The 22834-nt window shown below is 35.0% G+C and overlaps 1 long non-coding RNA gene across 1 annotated transcript in view; it reads left to right on the top strand.

Annotated features, from left to right (window-relative positions):
- LOC138939751 (uncharacterized) overlaps positions 1-18910 on the top strand; it is a 246343-nt gene extending 227433 nt beyond the window's left edge. Inside the window, exon 3 of the long non-coding RNA XR_011447893.1 lies at positions 18137-18910. This is a non-coding gene — a long non-coding RNA (uncharacterized lncRNA). The remainder of the gene's footprint in view (positions 1-18136) is intronic.
- The last annotated feature ends 3924 nt before the right edge of the window (positions 18911-22834 follow it).

The following is a 22834-nucleotide window of genomic DNA, read 5'->3' on the forward strand; positions in this document are numbered from 1 at the left end:
TCTCTGAATGAAAAATTTTATTATATCTATTTTGATGAGTATAATTGTTCATTCATTCTATATTTTCAAGGTTTAGTATACGGATGAATATAATTTTAAACTTGCTTTAAGTTGTATCGTATTTTTATATGCACAAAATTACTTCTTCATGTCACTTTACGATGAAAATTGCATTCAATAGCTTTTTATTATAATGCATATTGCTAATTTGATTATGTTAAATCACATTCGACAACCCTCGATGCACGTCATAAAGCACTTTTATTTTGTATCTTTTTATATAGCATATACGATAATCGAATCACTTTAAACATGTCGGCGTATTTAGTTATAATATTGAAAATCGCGCGCGCGCGAGCGATCTACATGTTAAAGGCAGTTAATCGAGGCGTTTATTTTGAAAATGGCGTTAGTCAAATTTTGAATTACATTTAAGCCGCATTACGGTACAAAGTAATGTAAAATGTATAGCCTTTTTCAATTAGATATTCAAAGTTTAAATTACGTCACTCTGAAAATGTTATCAATTATCTCGAAATATCACTGCGGAGTAAAATACTCGTATAATGTATATGTGTATTAAAATAATTTAAAAGAATTATATAAAAATTGTAATTATTCTGTAAATAAGTAAAATTTATAATATTATAAAACTATCTCTTTTTATAAAGGAATTAATTTTTTAAATAATATTTAAAATTTTATAATTGAGAGAGAAAAGGAAAGTGATAAAAGTTAAGTTTTTTTATTATAAAACTTTTAGTATAAAATCTTATAATAATCTATTAAATAATTTATTAAAGATTAGATCATACACGTGTTTCAGATAGAAATGTGATCGATAAATTAGATGAGCATTTGCTTGTATAAATAAATCTACATAATATCCTTTAAATCTCCGGAACGAATAAATCTTAAATATATTCTCTCGGTGCGTGCTATATATTTTCATTAAACGATGGGTTATAAATTTAATATCTACGCATCATTCCCTATACAGAGTTCCTAACGGAGGGCCTCTTTCAATGGGAACATTTCGGGGGCGGCATTGAGAAGGTGCGAGGGTGCGAGAAAGTTTGTCGCTGCGATGAATGGCTATACAAACTCGCGGCGCCGTATCAACCCTTCGAGCGTGGGAGTAGGATAAACCTAATTTGAAGGGTCGCACGATTCGTTTTTGAAGGCCCGTTGGTCGCGCTCGCGGCCGATCGAATCCCTCGGGAATGCTGGTGGCGACGGTCGTGCAACCAATCGTGATTTTCGTTATCGAGACCACCCTCACGCGCAACCAAGACAACGCCACCCGACATTACAATGCCACCTTCATGTTATACCCTATCTGTCCTTTCGCACGTTAGTGCGACAAAAGCACCGATGCCTCTCTTGCGAAATATTGAAATAAAGATTCACGCGGTATTTTAACAAAATTAAATATCGTCTCACAATTCATACTTTTATCGAACTATTCTACTCGTCGCGTAGTCGCGCCGTTAATATTATTATATGATTTACGATTATCATTGCTTTTTTATCTATAGATTGATCAATTAAAAGGCTATTTTTCCGATGATAAATTGTACAATCATAACCGAGGGGCTATATTCATTCGGAAAATCATTGAAGCACTCCGATATAAAATCAAAATCGAAATTACGGTTAAGTCGGTTAAAATTAGAAAAAAATCTTTCAAAATCGAAATCACGAAAAAAAAATATATATATATGTGAAATCAGTATGAAATCACGTAGAATCAGAAATGATTTCAGAAATCACTGATCGAATCGCATGAAATCATATTAAATTACATGGTTTTTTAATTGCTTGCAGTATTCATGAAATCCATAAAATCATTTAAAATCGATTTCAATCTGAAATCATTTGTTCATCATGCCGAGAAATACGATTTAATTTACGTCTTTCTTCCGAGACGATTCGGCAAAGATAGGCGATACTGATTTAGTCGGCTGATTACTACAGATCCTTATATAGGTCATCCTGCGAGAGTGGCTCGTTGCTTTCCACTTTAAGGATTTCCCACATTGCCATTCCGCATCTCCAAGCAGTCGTGAAGGTTCTCCGCTTACGCGGAATGTGGTTCTTTTCATCATTCTCCAGGGAACAAACCTTTCTTCGAGGGTCTTCGTGGTTTAAGGGTAGCCACGATTTTGCACTTTCCCGCATACATCGAGGGTGGCGGCCGATACTTCTGCTTATGCCTCTTCGGGGAGCCGCATTCTTTTTGCATTCAAGATTTTCGCAGTCCGTCTTATCATTGTCCAAGTCAAAGTCTCGAGTTTATGATTCCACCAGATATTTGGGAGCAACAAAACGACACTTCTGACTTGAGTGCAAAGTTTGAAATCTTTTTCTTCATCTACTAAAATTTTAATTTCTAATGTCTAAATGTTTCTTATAAGGACCAAAAAAATCGGTGTTATCGAGGCACTAATTATATTTTAGCATTTAGGTTTTATTTTATAGCTTTGAAAGAAAAATATCTTCCTATCTGATCACATAAAATTTTATTTTATAAGGTTCTATTACGGTTCTTGAAACGAGATGAAAATTACTAGATGAAATATAAAAGTGAATAGATTTACTAGATTTCGACAAATGAAATAATTTGGTGAATTTTCTCACTTTTGTAATTTTCACTTCGTTTCAAAAACCGTAATAGGCCCCTAGTTTATAAAATTAAAAATATTTAGGCTGTTTTATTCCCAAACTATCAAAAAAGTAAAAGCATTTTTTAAATATAAGATGTCTTTCATTCAATTTTAAAATACTTTATTGCAGACAAATTTTCCTTTTCTTGTTTTCCTTTCCAGGACTTTTTGCTTATATATACTTATAACTACATACGTCATATAAATGAAGCAATTAATTCTCCCGTTTCAGCTATGAAATAACAATCATTTCCAAGAAATGTAACAAAAGACAGTGAGAATCAGTGAGAATCTTGCTGTGATAGCTTCATTGCGTGATTGAGGTTTAAAGATTAATTCGCGGCATCCTCATGGTAATCGACGATAGGAGGGCAAGAGAGGATTGTGAATGGGAGGGTAATCGGTCACGCAACCAGAGAACAGAACTTTCTCTCTCTCTCTTTCTCTCTCTTTGCTAGCGAGGAAATAAATGAACCAATATGGGAAAGGGGTTGAGAGCGATCGAAATAGACGGCTGGATCGCCGACGTACATTTGATGAAAAGGGTTTATGGCGCGGACAGAAATCCCGCAGACAATGGCCGAATTAATTCCTTAAGATCTAATCGGCCTGTAATGATCCTGATCTTAGTCGACCGCTCGAGAGGGAATTAGCCGTAGTGTTCCGAGTTGCGGAGATCACTGGCGTTCGTCGCGTAATTAACGACAGTTTGATCGATGATTTAAGGATCTTCGAGTACAAAGCCAGAATCTTCTGTCCCTTTGTCCGAAAACGACAGCCTGATTTCATCCCCTACGTCTTACGGAATTCAGGATTCAGGTATTTCATTGTAATAAATAGTCTCATTGCGTTGTTAAAACTAAAATGTCATTAGATATTTTTACGTTTAACAATGAGAACGGTTTCGTGAGTGAATTTAATTTATTGCTTAATAAAATTTCGGGAATTAAATTATAAATAAGATTTTTTTTAAAAAAGAAATATAACTTTTCAATTTAAAATATTAAATATGATATTATATTATTTTATCGTAATTATATATTTTTCTCTACGAAATATACGCTTATAATAAATACCATATATGGTCTATAATTGCATAATTAAATTGTTGCATCCAAACATAATTGAAAGCAAATTAATGAAATAAAATTATTGAAATAAAATTCCGTTATAATTATTGAAGTCGTTGAAATTATTGTAAATAAAGCTAAAATGTGTAGCGTGTTCAATAAGCCCTAGCCCCTTCGACTTCCGCACATTCTCGTCATCATCTCACCGAGATGCTGTCGCGGATCCTTTCACGGAAAACAGACTCATTTGGCTTGACGTTGCCACGACCGGTGTGAGCAAAATGCACGAGAAGCCGCGATAACCTGCGGCGACAGAGTACTGGCGATTAGTGTCCTAAGAGTCCCCCTTTCCCTCCTTTCCTGACCGTCACCTTTCCCACTTTCGAAGAAAGAAGGAAGTTAATACGGATCCTCTCGTATCCCGCGGTCCTATCTTGTCTTATCTCGTCCCTTATGGCCTTGTGCCCATGGCCACGACGGGACGTATCATCTTACTACATGGCTGCAGGCAAAAGCCGGGTGAAAGAGCTTGAGGGGGAAAAAATAATAACGGAGGTGAGAAGACAGCCGTTTTTCAATGCACCCGGTTAAACAGAATCATATACCAAATTATTTGATTCTTATATTGTCAGTTTCGTTTGTTTCCATCAAACAAATAAAGCAACATTTACACAATAAAGATATAATATAATATAAATATATATACTCTTGTTAATATATCTAATAGTTTTATATCTATAATTTAACCGAAGAGTTTCATTATCATTTTTATTTTATCATACTTTTATTATTATATATTTACGTTATTTTTTTTTATAACCACATCTTTTTTTTAAATCATAATTCAATTTATATTAGGAAAAATATTGTTTTCGTAAGACTTCTCTAATCTATATCAATAATTAATTAGTTTTCTATATGTGTGTACCATTAATTATCATATAAACTGTATAGTAATCGTTTATTCGTGCAAGTGGGCGTACATGTAATTTTAATCTCACTTGTCCATGCAAGAGATCTTATATAACAAATGGTCGAATTAGCATTCCCACGTCATTTTTTACACTGCAAGAAATTATAACGTGCTAGCCATGTGATGTACATAATACAGAAATCTGCAGTATTTCTTTTACGAATTTTTAAATCCGCAATGTTAGCAACATTTGAGTTATGATAATCTCTTCTACGATTTTTCTTGAAGGGAAAATTGGAGGATCAAGATTATGCAAAGCAATAAAACATACATTAAACGAATGCGATTAAAAGCAGCGATATATTCGCAACGATACGTTTACGCTGATATTTTTGTCATGTCGTTACACATTTACATATGTATGCGTAAAATTAAGCAAAAATACACGTCAAGCATTTTCTTTTCGCGCTCAAAGCGGCTTCGCTCGTGATGCCCAAGTCCCTAAATTCGATTTCGCGTCGCTCGTCTTCGCGAAATCTTCGCGAAAAAAAGATGTCGTAAACTATGTGAGTTCGCACTTGGACATTATTGCCGGAACTTAGGCTTTCATTGCAATCGAACGAGTAGAACACGCGTTCGCGTTCTCGCGAGTGTGCGCGCCCGCATCACTTTGACCGGTATGAAACGTGTCGGTTTATGATCGGTCATTTTTATGGCCGCTGATTACCAGGTACACTAAATAACCATCGCGCTCGATCGTTCGTTCTATCGTAACCGGATCGGGACGATCGGCCACAATGTGAATGTGATATATCCGCGCGTGAACGAGTATTCAGTGTGTGCCTCGATATGCTACGCGTGTGCCTCGATAAACTATCGAGGAGAGGTTTAAACGCTTTATAAAATATAATCTCGATGGATAATGAAACACAAATTTGCAAAGTTCTTATTATTTGAGTCAATTAAATAAAATGTTAGTATTCTTCTGCTTTGTTATTATAATGCTGTTTAATAAAAAAAAAATATGGAACGTATCACAAATATAAAAACACATTTAAAGCAAAAATATATTGATAAATTATATTTAATTATAGGAATTACTTTGCAATTTAAGATAATATATATTGCAAGCGCAATTTTTAAGAATGAATCTTCTTAATAATACAATATATCTTTAAAAAAATAGAATTTTGCAACAACATTTTCGTTACTTTTAAGCTTTCATAAAATAAACATCTATAACTCTTGCAAGTTTAGAAGTCGTATAGAGGCATTAATCCCTCCCCTTCGATATGTACATTCTTAAGTAATCTTTCGACCATATCTGTTGAAAAATAAGCGCGCCATACAATCGAGTCAAACGACACGTTGGCACTGATAAATCGCCGCTAATTATGAAATGCTCGTCTGCCCTCATCGACGCCTCCGGACTGTAACATCGGGCTCCGATACGCGCCGCCACATCGCCGTCGTAAAACGGGGGCGCTATTAGTTTCGATCGGATCGCACGCCGAGCTTCCACGTTTTTTTATCTAAAATATCTGCGACTCCGAGAGAGTAGACGCGTCGCGGCGACCGCGATGCAGTCGGGCCGCGAGCGCAGCGAGGCGGTCCGGTCGCTGCAACTGCATTGCAATTAAATGCGCGCGCGTAGTCGAACGCATCGCGCGGCAGATTTATGCGTCACTGCCGGCTACACGTCCTCCTCTTCCTTCTTTTACCCCTCATCCTCTTCTTCTTCTCGTTCCGGGCCCTTCCGGCCCTCTGCGGCGCGGCTTGTCCGCCCTCCCTTCTCGTGTCCCGCAGGAGAGGAAAGCAAAGGAGCCACAGAGCGATCGTCGCGCGTATCTCAATCCCGGAGGAGGTGGACGCGCCTGTCTGCTTTGATTAAGTATTACGCACGATTAACCGAATGCCGTGCCCGGAAGCGACGCGATTCTTGCCTGCCCTTTCTTTTAATCGCGAAAGGACACCCTTCATTCTATGTCGCATCTCTGTCTGCCTAAGCATTTATTATTGTTTAATATAGATTATCTGTGTATTTTTATAACAATAGTATTAATTCCTATATATAGTTTCCACAAAGTTTCATACGTATATACATAATATTGTGTAATATACAGTATTATCTATCTCCTTATCTATACTTTCTTTTTATAACTGTTCTATTTTCTCTATATATAGTTATACATATACATTTACATAATATTAATACAATAATATAAATTATACAGATTTCCTTATACAAATGTAATTAAAAACATATATATATATATCACCGGCTAGTGTTTTTCAACGTAAAACTTTCGTGCTATCCTTTCGGTTTTGATTACATTCCGTTGCAACCTTTATACCGGCGGTGACGACGGTTGGCATATAATTTCCAACCGCGAAAACAACAAACTCGTTGCAATTTCGCTTCGGGTCTCGCTAAAAAGACCAATCGCGAGTGTACAATTGTGAGACGACATCCGGGAGAAGGGGGAGTCGTTCTTTTTGTCGCGGAAACATTTGACCTCATGTCACACCGGTCGGATAAGAAATCGCATCGCGGCGCTTTTCGAACTTCTCCAATAATACTTTCGGCCGCGGTGCCGTTCCCGTTCCGAAAAAAATTCCCTTTGTGTTCAATACGACGTCGACGTAGCTATCGAAAGTGGACATACGCGTCTCGGGGAAATGAATCGCTTATTCTTTCTCCCGCTTCGTGAGACTATTGTCGTCGAGATGAGAAAATAATGCCGCAGATACCCGAGCGATCGACACCGTCTACCAACGTTTAAAGCGAAGTAAAAAATTTCCTCGTTTACCGAACCACCCCCGCTGAATACATCTGCATATCCGATATAAAAACGAACTGGCGCGAGTAGTATTCTCCCTCGTTTTCTGTCGACAATCCTATTTACGACGTTGCTGAATGCATCGCGATACACATAAAATTAAAATAAGATTTTAAAAAACTATTATATTTTGAATGTTGGAATACAAATTTTTTAATTCTGCAAAAATAATATATAAAAAAACTCTTTTTTTTTTTTTTTTAATATAATTGTAAGACATTACTCTATACATTTCAGCTTATTTGATATCTAAGAAATTAATCAATGAGTATTCAACGTCGTGAAAAATAATTTAATTGCGTGCACACTTCTTTCATCGTTGTGAATTATTTTTAATTTTCGTTGAGAAGCATTTTTCACGCTTCGACAAATCATGAGTACGCGGAGTTGAATTTATTCCGTAACGATTCCTTTCTGCGGAAGGAACTCCGCGTTACTCGGAAAATTTTACAAATGCAATTCTCGACGGACCGACAATAGTAATGCACCGGCGCGGCGCGTCGCGTGGCTGCATCAGGCACAGCGACGATGCAGCTCGTGCTATCCCGTGAGCATACGCGGAAGCGAGTTCATAAATACACGATGTTTTTAAATCCCTTTTAAATTCCATTTAAAACGCTGGATATGCATACATGCCTTATGTAAAATTTTATTTGAAAGAGCCAGTTACATTGTCTTTGACACATGATTTAAAAACAACGCGTTGTAAGTCCTTTCTTGTCATTTTTAAAATATCAATTATTATTGTATAAGAGAAAAATATTTTCTAATACAATAAATTAAATGTATCTTCGCGCGTATACAATATCTATGCGCGTGATCATGAATTGCATTCGCTGTGAGTATGTGTGGTGTGTGTGGTTACAATAGAATAATTTTTGCTCAAATGATGAATATACATATGTAAATATCAATTTTAAGCTAAATAGATTTAAAATAATAAACATTCCATTGTGTGTATTCACGTTGTGCATTTTTTCTCTCTCTCTGTATATTTATCACTATTTATTTTCCAAATACTCTAGACGCAAAAATTCTTCGTACATCGGAATTCACAAAAAAATGTGACACGGAATCTCGAACTCTATTAAATATTAAACTACGAGAGCTCGAGTGAGAAATTGCACTCGTACAATTTTCGCGCCAAGACGCAACGCACAATGAAAAGCACTTCACACGAGAAGCCCCGTGGATTGCGTCTATTAAAATAAATGCCACGTATTAAGAACAAAGTGTTCAAGGACAGAGAATTCGCGAGCTCGATCATTCTACGCAAACGACTTTAACCCACTCGGAGATAATTCTCTTCCGACGCTACCGGTTCTTCCGCTAATGAAGCGCACTTCTTTCGATGATTTAAAGTCAATTTACTGAGAGCGTTATCACGCTCCGACAGTTACCATTTAGCGCTATTTAAGCGCGAATTTCAAGAAATTTATGGCGTTACAAGAACGTTACATTATTTAATAAACGTAATGAAGGCGAGAGGTCGCTTTTGCACGGAATAATACACACATGAATAAAAAGTCAACGAATTAAAAGATGTAAGAGATACTAAAACTGAAGGTGATTAATTCTTGTAAAATTAAAGATTTCTAAGCAGATATTTTACAAGAGATAAACCCCAATTAAAGTATAATTATAAATAAATTTTAATTACCGGATAGCACAATTTTTTATCAATATATATATTTGTTTCTCCTTTTCTTCTTTCCTATATATGCTACGATTATTCTGACAAATAAAATATTTCGATCAAATTCTGCCATCAGTTTTTTGATATTTCTTCTGTATATTGATCTTTATACTTTGACTGTTTTCTTTTTCATTGTTATGTTTTTTAACTGGTTTCATTCTTGAAAATAAACATTTTTTCTTAGGTGGTCCAATTTAGGCACATATTGTACATCCATGACTCTGTATGTTAGGTGCATTGGGCGGGGCGCGCTAAATCTCGCTAGAATGAGACGCGATGTGCTTTCGGGGGATCGATATTATCAGCGATCCGGAGACGAGAATGAGAAGGGGGTGGAGATGCATGAATTACCGAGATGTCGTTTGCGTCTTGGACTCTACACTTACGTGCGCCGCGCGAAAACGAGTCGGGCGAGAACGGTGCATGCGATTTCGACCGGTCCATTACTTCTGCTTTAATGCACTTCTCCGAGGGAAGATGCGGCCTTCCCTCTTCCTGCCCTGATCCCTTCCGAAACGACGCGTGTTTCTTTCTGCGCTCGGCCTATCGAGTCGTGGCTTCGTATTCGCCGGTGATAAACATCGACTACGTGCCAAATGTGCACGCTCGCGGCTCCTCGAGATAGCGTAAGTTACACCTCCGTCATTTCCTCTCCCACTTCCTCTGTCTTGAATTCCGTTCGCGTATAATGTCGATCGTTCTGATCGATTTCCGCATATACGATTTCGCGGATCGTCATTTTAACAGCGTTCTCCGTTATAGATCGCGTTAACTCCAGGAAAATGCATTAACTTGTAAAAATTTTTATTATCTCCTGTCGCAAAACATATTTCGAATTAATATTATCTTATCATAGAAAGTGTCAAGCTGTTTTAATAGGAATTTAAGGAAAAAATATTTATATCCAACAATTTTTTCCCGCGTATCATCTGCATGTCATCATAAGTGCAAATGAATAAATTTAAATTTCTAATAAATGTTAGCCGATTAATTGCAATTAATTGAATATTAATGTTAAATATAAATTTTATGATAAATGATAAGAAATAAAGATGCAAAGTATTAATGATTTCATGATTAAACAATTAAAGAAAAAATAGTAGATATATAAAATATTGAGAGAGATCGAAAAAAGTAATTTTAATGCATTTTATACATTGAGTCCACGATTCCGCATCGGTAATGCGCGAGATGCTGCAAAAAAATGCAGTTCGAGGAAAATACCGATTCAAATAAAAGGAGCGTTTACAGCGACCCACTTCTTGCTTATATCTCCATTTCTCGTATACAGAATCGTCCCTCCCGTCTTGTCCCGTCCTTCTCCCATCGTTCCCTCTCTCGCCCCGCAAATCCCGTCTCCTATCTTATATCCTGACTTGCTCTCAAAAGAAATAACTGCAGTCGTACAATGCATCTCCTCGAGGTGCTACACATTCGCCAACAACACGACACAAATAGAAATAAAAACATGGCTAAATGCGAAAGAGAGAGAAAGAAAAACTTTCCCGCGTCTTCGGCAAACATTTGCGCGCTTCCTGATACAAAAGTTTTTCTCAGAAGCTGGCGAATCGCAAGACGGTTAAGTTTCCATGATTAATGCACAATGTCTTTTTCAAAACATTTGATACAAACGATTTCACATAACGGGGGGTTATTTCGAACGCATTCATTTTTTTAAATACTAATTGAGCATTAAATGACCCTCCATAATCAATTTTAATTTTCTACAAATGACATTTTTTACGCAATAATATATATTATATATATCATATATCAATTAAACATAATAACTTAATGATGTTATTTGATTGGATAAAAAAACGTAATATTAGTGAACGCACTGAGCCACATCTTAAATTTCAAATTACATCCGTGTTTTTTTATTCATAATTATCATCTTTTTCTTTTCTTGAGCCTGTCATAATCAATAAAGTGAAATTCGTACATAATGGCACTTTACTAATTAAAAAGAATCGCATTTAAAATTAATTCTTGAACTACTAGAGATTCGAGAAATATCGAAAATATAAACGCGCCTCTTTTGATCCGCCGAGTATTCTCTCTTCATTCTCTGTATTTCTTCCACGTATTTGCGGCATTTGCCCTTTGACATAAACTTTTTCAATCTATGACTGTCAGTGATATGAGAAAGGAACGCGCGCGGCGCGGAAATAAGAATGCGCGAATCTATATACATTTGCGAACTGATATATAATATACTGCATATTTGATCTCTATTTTCCTGGCTTTTGTGATTCGATACTTCTTTTTATCATGTTGATTATATTGCTTTATCCTTTTACAATGCAATACGTTCGATATTTTTTAGTTTGATGTAATATCAACCATCTTAAATTCTGAAATTTTTTACGTTTTCGGATTCTTCTATTTCTTAATTTTTTATCATTAATTTTTCAACGACTCTCTCATTTTTTTCACATAAGATTTTTGTATCTAAATTAAAAGAGTCGCTATACACTTTTCGATCTATGCATGTATGTCAATCAACTTTTATATATAACTTTAATGCTTTTTTAAAGAAATTTTATCCTTAAAGCATATAATAAATATCTTCTCTCTCTCTCTCTCTCTCTCTCTCTCTCTCTCTCTCTCTCTCTCTCTCTCTCTTTATTGTTCGCGATTATCGCCTCGCGGATCTTCGTGCCACAGAAGAATCAGCAACAAATATCTCCCCTTTTCGTTCAAGACTCTCGCTTTATCTGGATCGTGTTTCAAGCTCCCGTGATTCAGTGAGCCTTTAAACGTTTCGCTAATTGTTGTCTCGCGTGTGCGCTAATATAGCGTACGATGATGCATCTCTCTTCACTGTACTTTTTTTGCGTCGCTCTCTTCATCGATCGCTTACTTTTTTCGTTTATGAGGGAAGCATCGCAAAACAAGGAAGCCCTTCGCGTATCATCTTTGTCTTCGTCCAGTGTCTAATGTCATTATTAGACGCCACATTGCGCCGCGCTGTTGATCGCGCCACTGGATCCACCGATCCAACTCGACGGTGCGCTTTAACTATATCGAGCAAGCGATCCCTGAACCAAAGTTTTACAAGGGTTCGATTTTATCATGTAACATCTTGTACTTTTGGACCATGAAATATGTTTGCTCGATCGATTCGAATTTTCGGCCCGTGAGATTCCTGATTGTCTGGGCTTTAAGACCTAAGAATTTCATATAATATCGAATCTTTTACAGAGCTCAAATGTTTAAAATCTTTAATAATTAAATACTTCACGCGCGCGGATCTATATGAAGAGCTCAAGCGCTTCGATATTGATGTAATTTTGCATATATTGAAAAAAAAAAAACACTTTTATTTATTGCGAATATTCGAAAATTTTCCAGGATAGATGAAAAACGAAAGAATTGAATTCTAGTATCAACGAATCTTTGGCCGATATGCAATGTTCTCGTTCGCGATGTCATGCATACCGATGTACAATTTTATATCATCACATCGCATAAATTGCAGCAGAAAGTTCACGTTACGCGAGCGCTCGTCGCTTATAATAACTAGCTTATAATAACCGGGCGTAGTATAATTATTACATACGACCCTCGGAAGCTCGCGCGCTCATGTTCGGTCATTGTCGTATTTCATTTAATTTCTGTGCCTGCTACATCGTCGGTCCGCGCCGATCGAGCTCCACGTGCGCGCGGGATGCGCGTTTCACGGGGGCGCGTAATTGAATTGGTTTATCTTGCCGGCTTCGCGAGAGCGAGAGAAGAGCGTGGCAATGCCGCGGGGCTTTGCGATTCATCAGCGTCACGTCAATGCGTTTCGATGCTGATTTGCGGCCGGCGTAATCACTCTCTTTATTAAATTCCATCATCCCCGGGCGAGCGCGGCTCGCTCACTCGCTCGCTCGCGACTTGCCCCGGCGCCAATCATGAAAACGTCCGGAACTGCGGTTTACCCCGGAGCGCCGTTTGATTCGCCGTCATCAGTGATACCCGCTACAATCCCGTGTCTCGATGATGCACTCAGTTCATCGTTTACTTGCGAGTTGCGTGATTATCAATTACGGTTTACGGTTTTCCGGCCATACGCGGCTTCCGCAAATTATGGTGCGGTATCGGATCGCGAATACGGAACTTGTAAACGCGGCAGCTTTTTGCTCAAGTCCTTCGTTTATGATGCCAATAAAATATTAACGCGAAATATTTGCGGAAAAAATTAAATGGATGTTTTTTATTTATTTCTCAATAGATCATATTTATATAAATTATTTTGCATTAATTTACTTGTCGATCTTTTGCTTGATCACTTACTCAAATTTAAACGCGACCTACATCTTGGCGTTCATCTGATAATAGAGACTTCTTCGTGGGTTGATTATTTCGCAAAAGCTGTTAGTCACTCATTGAGCAAATAGGACCATTATCATTTAGATATTAGTGCAATTGAGACGACTGCTCGATTCTTGCCTCTAATCATCCAAGCCAAGCCCTGTTGTTTGATTACAAAGAACCTGTTTAGCTGATTCATGGGAATTGAGATAACAATTTTTGTCACATTACGCAACCGAGATTTCTCGCGTGCGTGATCCACGATAGAAAATTTATTTATTCGACTAAGGTTATTTTATTAAAAAATGTAATATGTATATTGGTATCTTTTATTGTAAAATATTGAGATATTATTATGGAAGAGAAAATAGAAATCTTTAGAAAATTTGTCATTTGTTATTATTATTATGCGCAAAATTGTTATTTTTATTAATCTCTTACCGTTAAATATATAAATTTTTTATTATTTTTTATTTTAAACATCAATTATCTACATTTTGGAATTTATCATCTTGATAAATTTGTATCATCTTATTGGAGAGCAATCTTTATGAAAAATCATTGCAGCATTTCAGGGGAAAAAAAAAAAAAAAAAAAAACAACTTTACGGAGAACTCGAAATGACAGATCATCATCCGTAATATCTAAAATGATCGAAATGAATTTTCCGTTGACAATTAATAAGTTAAAATTAAATTAACTCATTAATAAGTTAAAATTAAATTAACTTATTAAAATTAACCCAGTTTCTTTAATCGAACGAATAATGATATTTTAATCCTAGTCTTCATTTCTCTTTCTCTCTCTCTCTCTCTTTCGCCTTTGAAGAGGGACCTACGTTCTCGAAGAAACATGATTCTTGCCTATCCCGTTCGAACTCAAGGGTAGATCGTCCGTGGAGATTGTCGGGAGTGCAATTTGTTTCAGTGCCTAATACGAATGTTCTCTCTCGAGACGTCGGCTACCTGGGGTACCCATTCCATGGATAAGCAAATTTGGTGTCCCGTGAATGCGGTTTAACTCTATGAAATTTAATGTTATTTCCAAAAATATAGAGTTACAAAAATAAATTTGAAAACTTAAATTTTGTAAATTTTAGAATAAAATGAAAATAAATTTAAATTTATGTATATATGCTTATATTGAATATTTAGAACATTTGTAATATGCATCTTGTGATGTAGTTTCTTTAAAATTTGCAAATCTTTAATCTTTTTATTTTTGACACATAAATAAAAAATATACATATATAAAATAAATTTGTCATACAAATATTTTTTTTTTAAATCTTGTTATAAATTATAGTATTGTTGAATGTGTATTAATTCCCTATGTAAAAGTGAAAAGTTATTTGATAATGTAGAATGTGTATAACGCGATTAATTTAAGATTTAGAAATCACGAAATTACGATTTACACATGAGAAAGTATAAGAAACAAGAATAAATTCGAGGTGCGATGTGAGAAGAATGAAAACTTGACCTCGCACGACTCGCTCCCTTCCCTTGTAATTTCAGGGTAAAATATCCACATACTCGTGTGAGGGCATTCTATTACTGGATTTATCGAACCGCCCCCTTCACTTCCGTTTCGAGCGCTTTCTATTCGTTCTCGAAGCGCATTACAAAATAATAATTAAATCAATGTACGAAAAAGCCTGCATCGCTTATAACTTTACATATGCGCGCTTTGTAAAAACAGATGCATTATCCAGTGTAGCAATTATTTCGTGAATTTTTAATGCATAATAGCATACCATGCCATTAATATTCCTTTGTTATAGGAAGAATTTCATAAAGTGATATACCTGAAATATTTTAGCAACCAAATAAATTTAAAACTAATTGTTTGTGTTATGAAAAATTTCAAAAAATTACATTATTTGTGGCAATTTGTTAATACTCGACATATATAGTATCAGGCAACTTATTAGATATAATTAAATCTTGATAATTAAATCTCAAAGTTTTAAAAGTAAAAGTATTATTTAATTTTTTCGCGATAATATTAGTAACACTCTCTCTTTCTCAAGTTTGAGAAAGAGAGAGAGAGAGAGAAAGTTACTAATATGTCAAATATTATGATAATATTTATATCTTAACAATTATTGTACAATCTAGTAATTGATAAGCACTTGAATGTAATTTTGTAAAACATTTCGTTATCCATTTTTTTAAAATATCGAATCTTTGCTTTTGCGACTTTCAGTAGGGACTTGGTTCGTCCTTAAATATTATCGTAAATCGTGTGTTCACGTAGAGAAAATAATGCGGAGAGGACAAGATAATTAAGCAAAATTTATTTAGTTTAGCCGAGCGTACACGGGATTTAAGATTATTGCGAGGGATGTGCGGCTTGAATATAAAAAAAAAAAACTATCGCTTTCGTGCGTTGCATAAAAACACGCATGAAAAAGTGTGCACGGTAATGTTATTTTATCTCGCGGTTGCGTTACATTCGTGTATTCACGTACTCATAGTTAATTAAGAGAGCTAGGTAATCCTTAGTACAGTGGTCACACCGCAGTGACACATCGCAAAATTACAACACTTAGAAAATGTCTACACATATGTCTACACATTAGCTATATCCATGTTCAATTTACTATTAAGTCTTTTTAGCATTAAGACAATAATAATATTAATATTAATAATAATAAAAGAATACTTTTATTATTATTAATCTGACGAGAGGGACAACGATAAAGTCCCTTAGCTAAAACAGCGTCCAAAAACGCGGGAAAAACGCGGTGTTTTCGCGATGTAGTTTATTAATTTATTTGACGAATATGTAATTCCAATTTATTATATTTGTAAATATCAATCAAATCAAAACCAAATCATGAAATTTGGAATAATTTACTCGCGATTCTGCAATGTCGAAGGCAGTTATCAAGTTTCGTGAACGAAAAGCTAATATTTAATCGTTGGCTTAACATTGAGTCTTCCCATTCTTATTCAATAACTTTTTTATTAAATACAAGAAGAATTAGCGATATTTATGATATTTAGAAAATTTGAAATAAAATTTTCCGAATTTATCAACGATTCTTTGATATGAAAACAAGCTCTAAGTTTATAAATACTTTTAAAATAAATAATATAGAAAAACTAATATTTAACAAATATATTAATTTAGAATTTCTATTATATTGCCATTATACATGTTCTTTCGGTAAATTTTCGTGTAATTTACAAAAAAAATAAAATTTTATATATAAATTATAGTATTATTAATAGAATTATAATTATAATACAATATATTACAATATATAATTATATACAAATTAAATTATAATACAATTATAATTACAATTAATTAATATACAATTGTAATTAGAGTACAATTTACAATTAATGATGCTATCAGTATCAAAAAGATAAATCCCATATATCCACACAATAATGTACATAATTTGATACAGCATTTACATCCAAAAGTTCAATATTACATAAATTGACATACCAATATAATACATGTACAAATATATGTACAAATTTTAATCTCTAATAAAATAAAATGTGCCATATATTTATTAAATTTTGTTACATAACAAATGTCAGTTTTATTTACATAATGAATATAAATGCAATTTTTGATTTATTAAAAAAAGATATATCATATTATGTATATATTATTAAAATTTGTTATAATTAATTTTAATTTTTCTACATTTTAATTTTTAATTTGAATTGTAGAAAAATTAATAATTTTTAATTTTAATTTTTTTAATTTTAGCTGGTTCTAATAGTCTTAACCCCTACTTTGCTGGCTAAGCCAGCGAGAATTCGCGATTATCGAAATTGGGGGGGGGGGGAAATTTGTCCTAACCGCATGCCCTACTCCCATGTCCTATTCGCATGCCCTACTTGCGTATCCTATTAGCGCGTCCTACTCGCGTACTCTAATAGAATGTCCCGCATATTGCTTCCGTTGGACCAGTTAGACCTACCTTTCGTTGATACTGGCCATATTTATTCTGGCTACATCTAATCAGAGATGTAACTTCGACCTCTATCAAAGAGTGAAACATGAAGGAGGAAAATTCCTTCCGATGCCAGCTGATTATTATCGCCGGTGTATGAGCGTAATTTTACGCTCATTTATATCGTGAAATATTACGATCGTTTGTCATGCATCGTTTTAATATAACTTTACTTTAATTAATATAATGCCAAATTATTAATCATAATTAATTGATTGAATTCTTATAATAATATCAAAATTAATTGATTGAATTCTTATATAATAATATAATATTATTTATAATAATATATAATTTATATTAAAATAGAATTAATAAAATATTTCTATTTTATATACTCTAATATATCAGTAATTTGGCTTTACATCAATTAAAGTAAAACTAATTGATATGATAATATATAGATGAATGGGCTATGAAAAATTAGGATAAAATCGGCGTAATATGAAAATAAGTTTTTATTATTTTATACAATTAAAAAAATGAGTAGCGACTTCTTCATTAAACAAATAAAATTTATCAATTGAAACAAATATTTTATATTTTTTGTAAATTTTTATTTTTATTTCTACCTTGAATTATAATATATTAAATTGTAATATATAACTGTAATATATTTAAATGGAAAAATCTATTGAAAGTTATTTTATTTATTCTATTCTAGCCCATCCATTTTGAGGCAACGGATCTATCTACAAACTACAATTTGCATCTACAATCTACAAATCTACAAATCTGTTACCTCAAAATAAAATAAAGTCAGTTTCATCACTCACCGGCACTGATGCGCAACAGCGGAATTGTTGGTCTTGAGGCTGCGTTGTCTGTAACATAAAAATAAGTCCAAATTATAACAGCGTCCAAAATAAAATTAATATTTCATGCGGAATATTTTATATCCGATGCATACAATACTAAGAAGTTCTATATAAATATAGAACCATTTTATAAATTATAAAAAGACTTTCTTTCTATAGAAATTTTTATAGGATTTATATAAAAAATTTTCATTTTAATTTTCTCTTGTTTAATTCAAATAAAAAGACCGAATTAATGCGCGTACGTGATTTTTAACAACTGATATACAAATAATAAAAAATACTCACTCTAGGGTTGTTCCGCTGGTGCAGGATGCCTCTCCTAGGCCTCCTCCTCCTCTCAGAATGTCAGGGTCGCTATGTTGTTCTGTAACATGCAAATAGAAGATCGAAATTATAGCAGCGCTCAAAATAATTAATATTTTAAAAAAATTTATTATACGCATTGAATTTTGTATTCAATGCATATATTAATATGCAAATTAATAAAATTTTATAAATTTTGAAAAAAAACACCACTAATAATTCTAATAATTCTATATAAAAAAGCTATAATCTAATAATAGAAACTTTTACAAGATTATAGGTTTCATATAAAAATCTTTTTCTCTGATTCTCTTTTGTCTAAATCATATAAATAAAAAGTCAAATTACTAAATAATTAATATACAAATAACAAATTACTTACCACAGGGTTGTTCGACCGGTGCCCGATGCCTCTCCTAGGCCTCCTCCTCCTCTCAGGTTGACTCACACGCGCGATACTTAAACGGCACTCTCGCACTTTTATTAAAAGATTACTTCCGCACTTGTACGCGCGATACTTTGAACGACACTCCCGCACTTTCGAATTTCGATACGATCGAATCCCGCTTCACGTGAGAATCACACTTCGAGTCGACAAGTCGGGAATTCACCGATTACTTCGAGCAAAGGTTAAGCGGAAGCGGAAGAAGACGAAATCGATCGATGGAATAATCGCGAATGGGGTTCGCTCGACTCTTGACCCGCGCCTGCTCCCATCGAGGGCCGACTAGAACATCGTTAGGAACGATTTCATACGAACCACCAAGTCTCTATCATACAGACTGAGCCGGGTTTATCGTAAGGCTGATAGACGGGTCGAGAATGAAGATACCCACCTTCTACGTGCTAACAATCTAGCACTTCGAAAGCGGGAGATCAACTTCTCTAGCGAGCGAAAATCGAACCTAATTAGAACAGCCGACTCCTCAGATGCCAAACATTTTAGTATTTCTACAATGTGCTGTTAGACGGTACAAGAGAAGGGACCCATTAACGATGATTCCAAAACAATCGACCGAACTCTAACCGATTCGGGCCGAACCGTTCGTCGGAGCAGAACGTGCCCTCAACAGCCGATTCTCGAACCGAAGTTCAAGATTAACCGCGCGAACATGCATCTATACTATGCACGAACATACGTTGCTACGCGGCCGGCATTCACCTCAGCCGCGATACTGAGGCGTTTTAACGTTGCGCCTACATTAATATATTAAATTTATTAATACATAAATATTTATATAATATATAATATTAATATAATATTAATATTAACTGATATTAATATAAAATTAATTATATTAATAGGTATTAATATATTAACGATTGCAACGCTGAGAGACATCCCATTTAGTCGGCAACAAAGTATGATTCTCGGTGACAATCGTGAAAACGAGATAAAAGTCCAACGCGAAGACGCGACGACGCGAAAACGCGATACCGCGACAACGCGACGCATCGTTGCTCGTACGGCACGATGACGGCAACGACGACGCACTAACGTGCGTTCAACGCACAAATGCGCGTGCCACATATGAGCCATTGTGCGACTCGTGGCAATGCTGTACGGACACGCGACGCGAAAGACGCGAAAGCCGTCCGCGACACGATGACGGGTACCGACGACGCGACAAGCCGTCCGCGACACGATGACAGCACCAACGATACGACGAGCCGTCCGCGGCACGATGACAGCAACGACGACGCTGGGTACTTGGTTTCCCCTTCGCAGTAAACCTTGAGGACCCTTAGGACCTTAAGGCATACCGTCCAGGTACTGAAGCCACTCCACCACGTCAAGGTGTACCCATGGAGGGTTATTTTATACAATATATAATTTTGCAGTATAATATATAACTTAAAAGAGAGGAAAAATATATTTTATAATTGAGAGAAACTTAATTGTTCGGTCGTAATATATTTTGAAAATAATATAGATGGTAAATAAAAATATAAATTACTTATCGCACATATCGTTGCTCCATCCATCGTCGGATACCATCATCAGGATCTCCTTTTCTTCTCTTGTTCATCCCTTACTGTTTCCTCGTGACATTTACACTCACTTGCGAAAACACAGTTAATTACGACTAGTCGAATATGCGACGATCGCGGCATACTTTGCACCGGCACTCCCGATCACGGAACAATCACACGAGACACACTTTATTGTTTATTATATCGTAAGAGAGAATATGAAAAATACGATTTGCTTGATGTTTGACACGACGCCAAAATCATGCGCCACTCGTTACAACAATACTATCTCTATTGTTGAATTATTTTATTTTATTTCTTATTATTAAAAGTTAATTAATTGTTAATTACAATAATCATAGCAAATTATATTTTAATATTTGTCGCCATTGCGTTTAGAAAAGAAATTCGACGGAGCGTCTCGCATCACTACTTTACTGCTCGAACGTAACTGTATGAATGATAACAAGGCCGTAAGATGTGATATGTTAATAATAGCCCGCTAATGTTTACGCCGCTAAGATTGAATATTATGTTATTGATAATTTGCTGCCGAAATATTTTTCGTACTATGACGTATATACAAGCGGAATCTTAAATTATACAAGTATTTTAAATTATAGAGTATTTATTTAATAAGCGATTAATATATTATAAAACGTATCGTTATGTTAATTATTCGGATCTGCGATTCGATTATTTTATTACGCGCTCTCCGAATCCGAATCATATTTAAATCGTGAAAAACTCAAACGATAAAGCATCGAACGAAATATAATTAAACTTTAAGTATTTTTAAAGAAATAATTATTGCTTATAAAGAGAGAGAAAAATCACGACAAAACAATAAATTATAATTTTGATTCCTGTCACTTCGACTCTTGATTAAATGTATATCACGCGAAATATATGCCTCGAAATTTATCGTTGTGATATAAATACGCATTATTTAAGATATGTAAGATAAAAGGTAATTAATTTCATTTATCGTATCAAATTATTTTCCGATACTTGTTGCGATCTCGTTTAGAAAAGGAATTTGATAACGTCTCGCGCTCTACTACCTTACTGTTCGAGTGTCGCCGTGCGATTGATAGGCCATAATAATATCGTGCTAATGTTTACGCCGCCAAGGCCGAAAAACATATTTTATGTCTTGTATGAATTTTGGATCTTTCTGAGAAAAAACGATGCGATCTCAAAAAATATATACGAACCTAAAAGCGCGTATACCGTCCGCTGAAGCCAGTCATAGCGCGATATAAATTTCTGATTATATTATTTTCTTTCCCGCAACAACTTTTCAACAATATTACATTACACGCTTTAATACTAATAATGAATAACTTTATTGTAGAGAAATTATCTGAAATTCCTAATCTTCTTTAGTTTCGCAATCGAAAGTTCAAAGCTCATTGCGAGCAACGCAACTAGATGCAACGAAATACGTTTCGCGAACGCGGGAACGATAAACTGTGAATTGCTCGCTTTGTCGCGAACCAGAAAAGACGCCATATTCAAATTTTTTTAATCGTAGTTATTCTTATAATAGGTGCTAAAATTATTGTAAGCGGAGAGAAGCCTGCAATTTTTTATAAGATGCTCTTTTTAATTGATAATTAATTTTTATATTTATGAATTCATTATTTGGATGCATTAGTGCGCACCGATACACGTTAAAAACTATTTTATATAAATTTATTATAATGTCAAACAAAGTGCTCTTATTTAATATATAAAAATTTTTATAAAACTTTTATATTTCCTATATTTTTAAACTAAATATATTTCTTATATCTTTGAAATAATTTTAATTTATTAATAAAAGTATGATTCTCGATGACAATTATGAAAACGAGATAAAAATCCAACGCGAAGACGCGACGACGCGAAAACGCGATATCGCGACAACGCGACGCATCGTTGCTCGTACGGCACGATGACGGCAACGACGACGCACTAAGGTGCGTTCAACGCAAAAATGCGCGTGCCACATATGTGCCATTGTACGACTCGTGACAATGCTGTGTTGACACGCGACGCGAAAGACGCGAAAGCCGTCCGCGGCACGAAGACGGCACCGACGACGCACTGCTACTTTATTGCTCGAGTATCGCCGCGCGAATGATGACAAAGGTAGGGTAAGAAAGGAATTTCAGCGTCTCGCCCCACTACTGTTCTATTCAATTATCTTTATATAAATGATAACAAGCCCGTGAGACATAAACAATGTTTACGCGCGCCAATGTTTACGCCGCCAAGGC

This window comes from Polyergus mexicanus, unplaced genomic scaffold (assembly GCF_030449975.1).
Source record: "Polyergus mexicanus isolate NDT 795.1 unplaced genomic scaffold, iyPolMexi1.0 SCAF_15, whole genome shotgun sequence".
Classification (NCBI taxonomy): domain Eukaryota; kingdom Metazoa; phylum Arthropoda; class Insecta; order Hymenoptera; family Formicidae; genus Polyergus; species Polyergus mexicanus.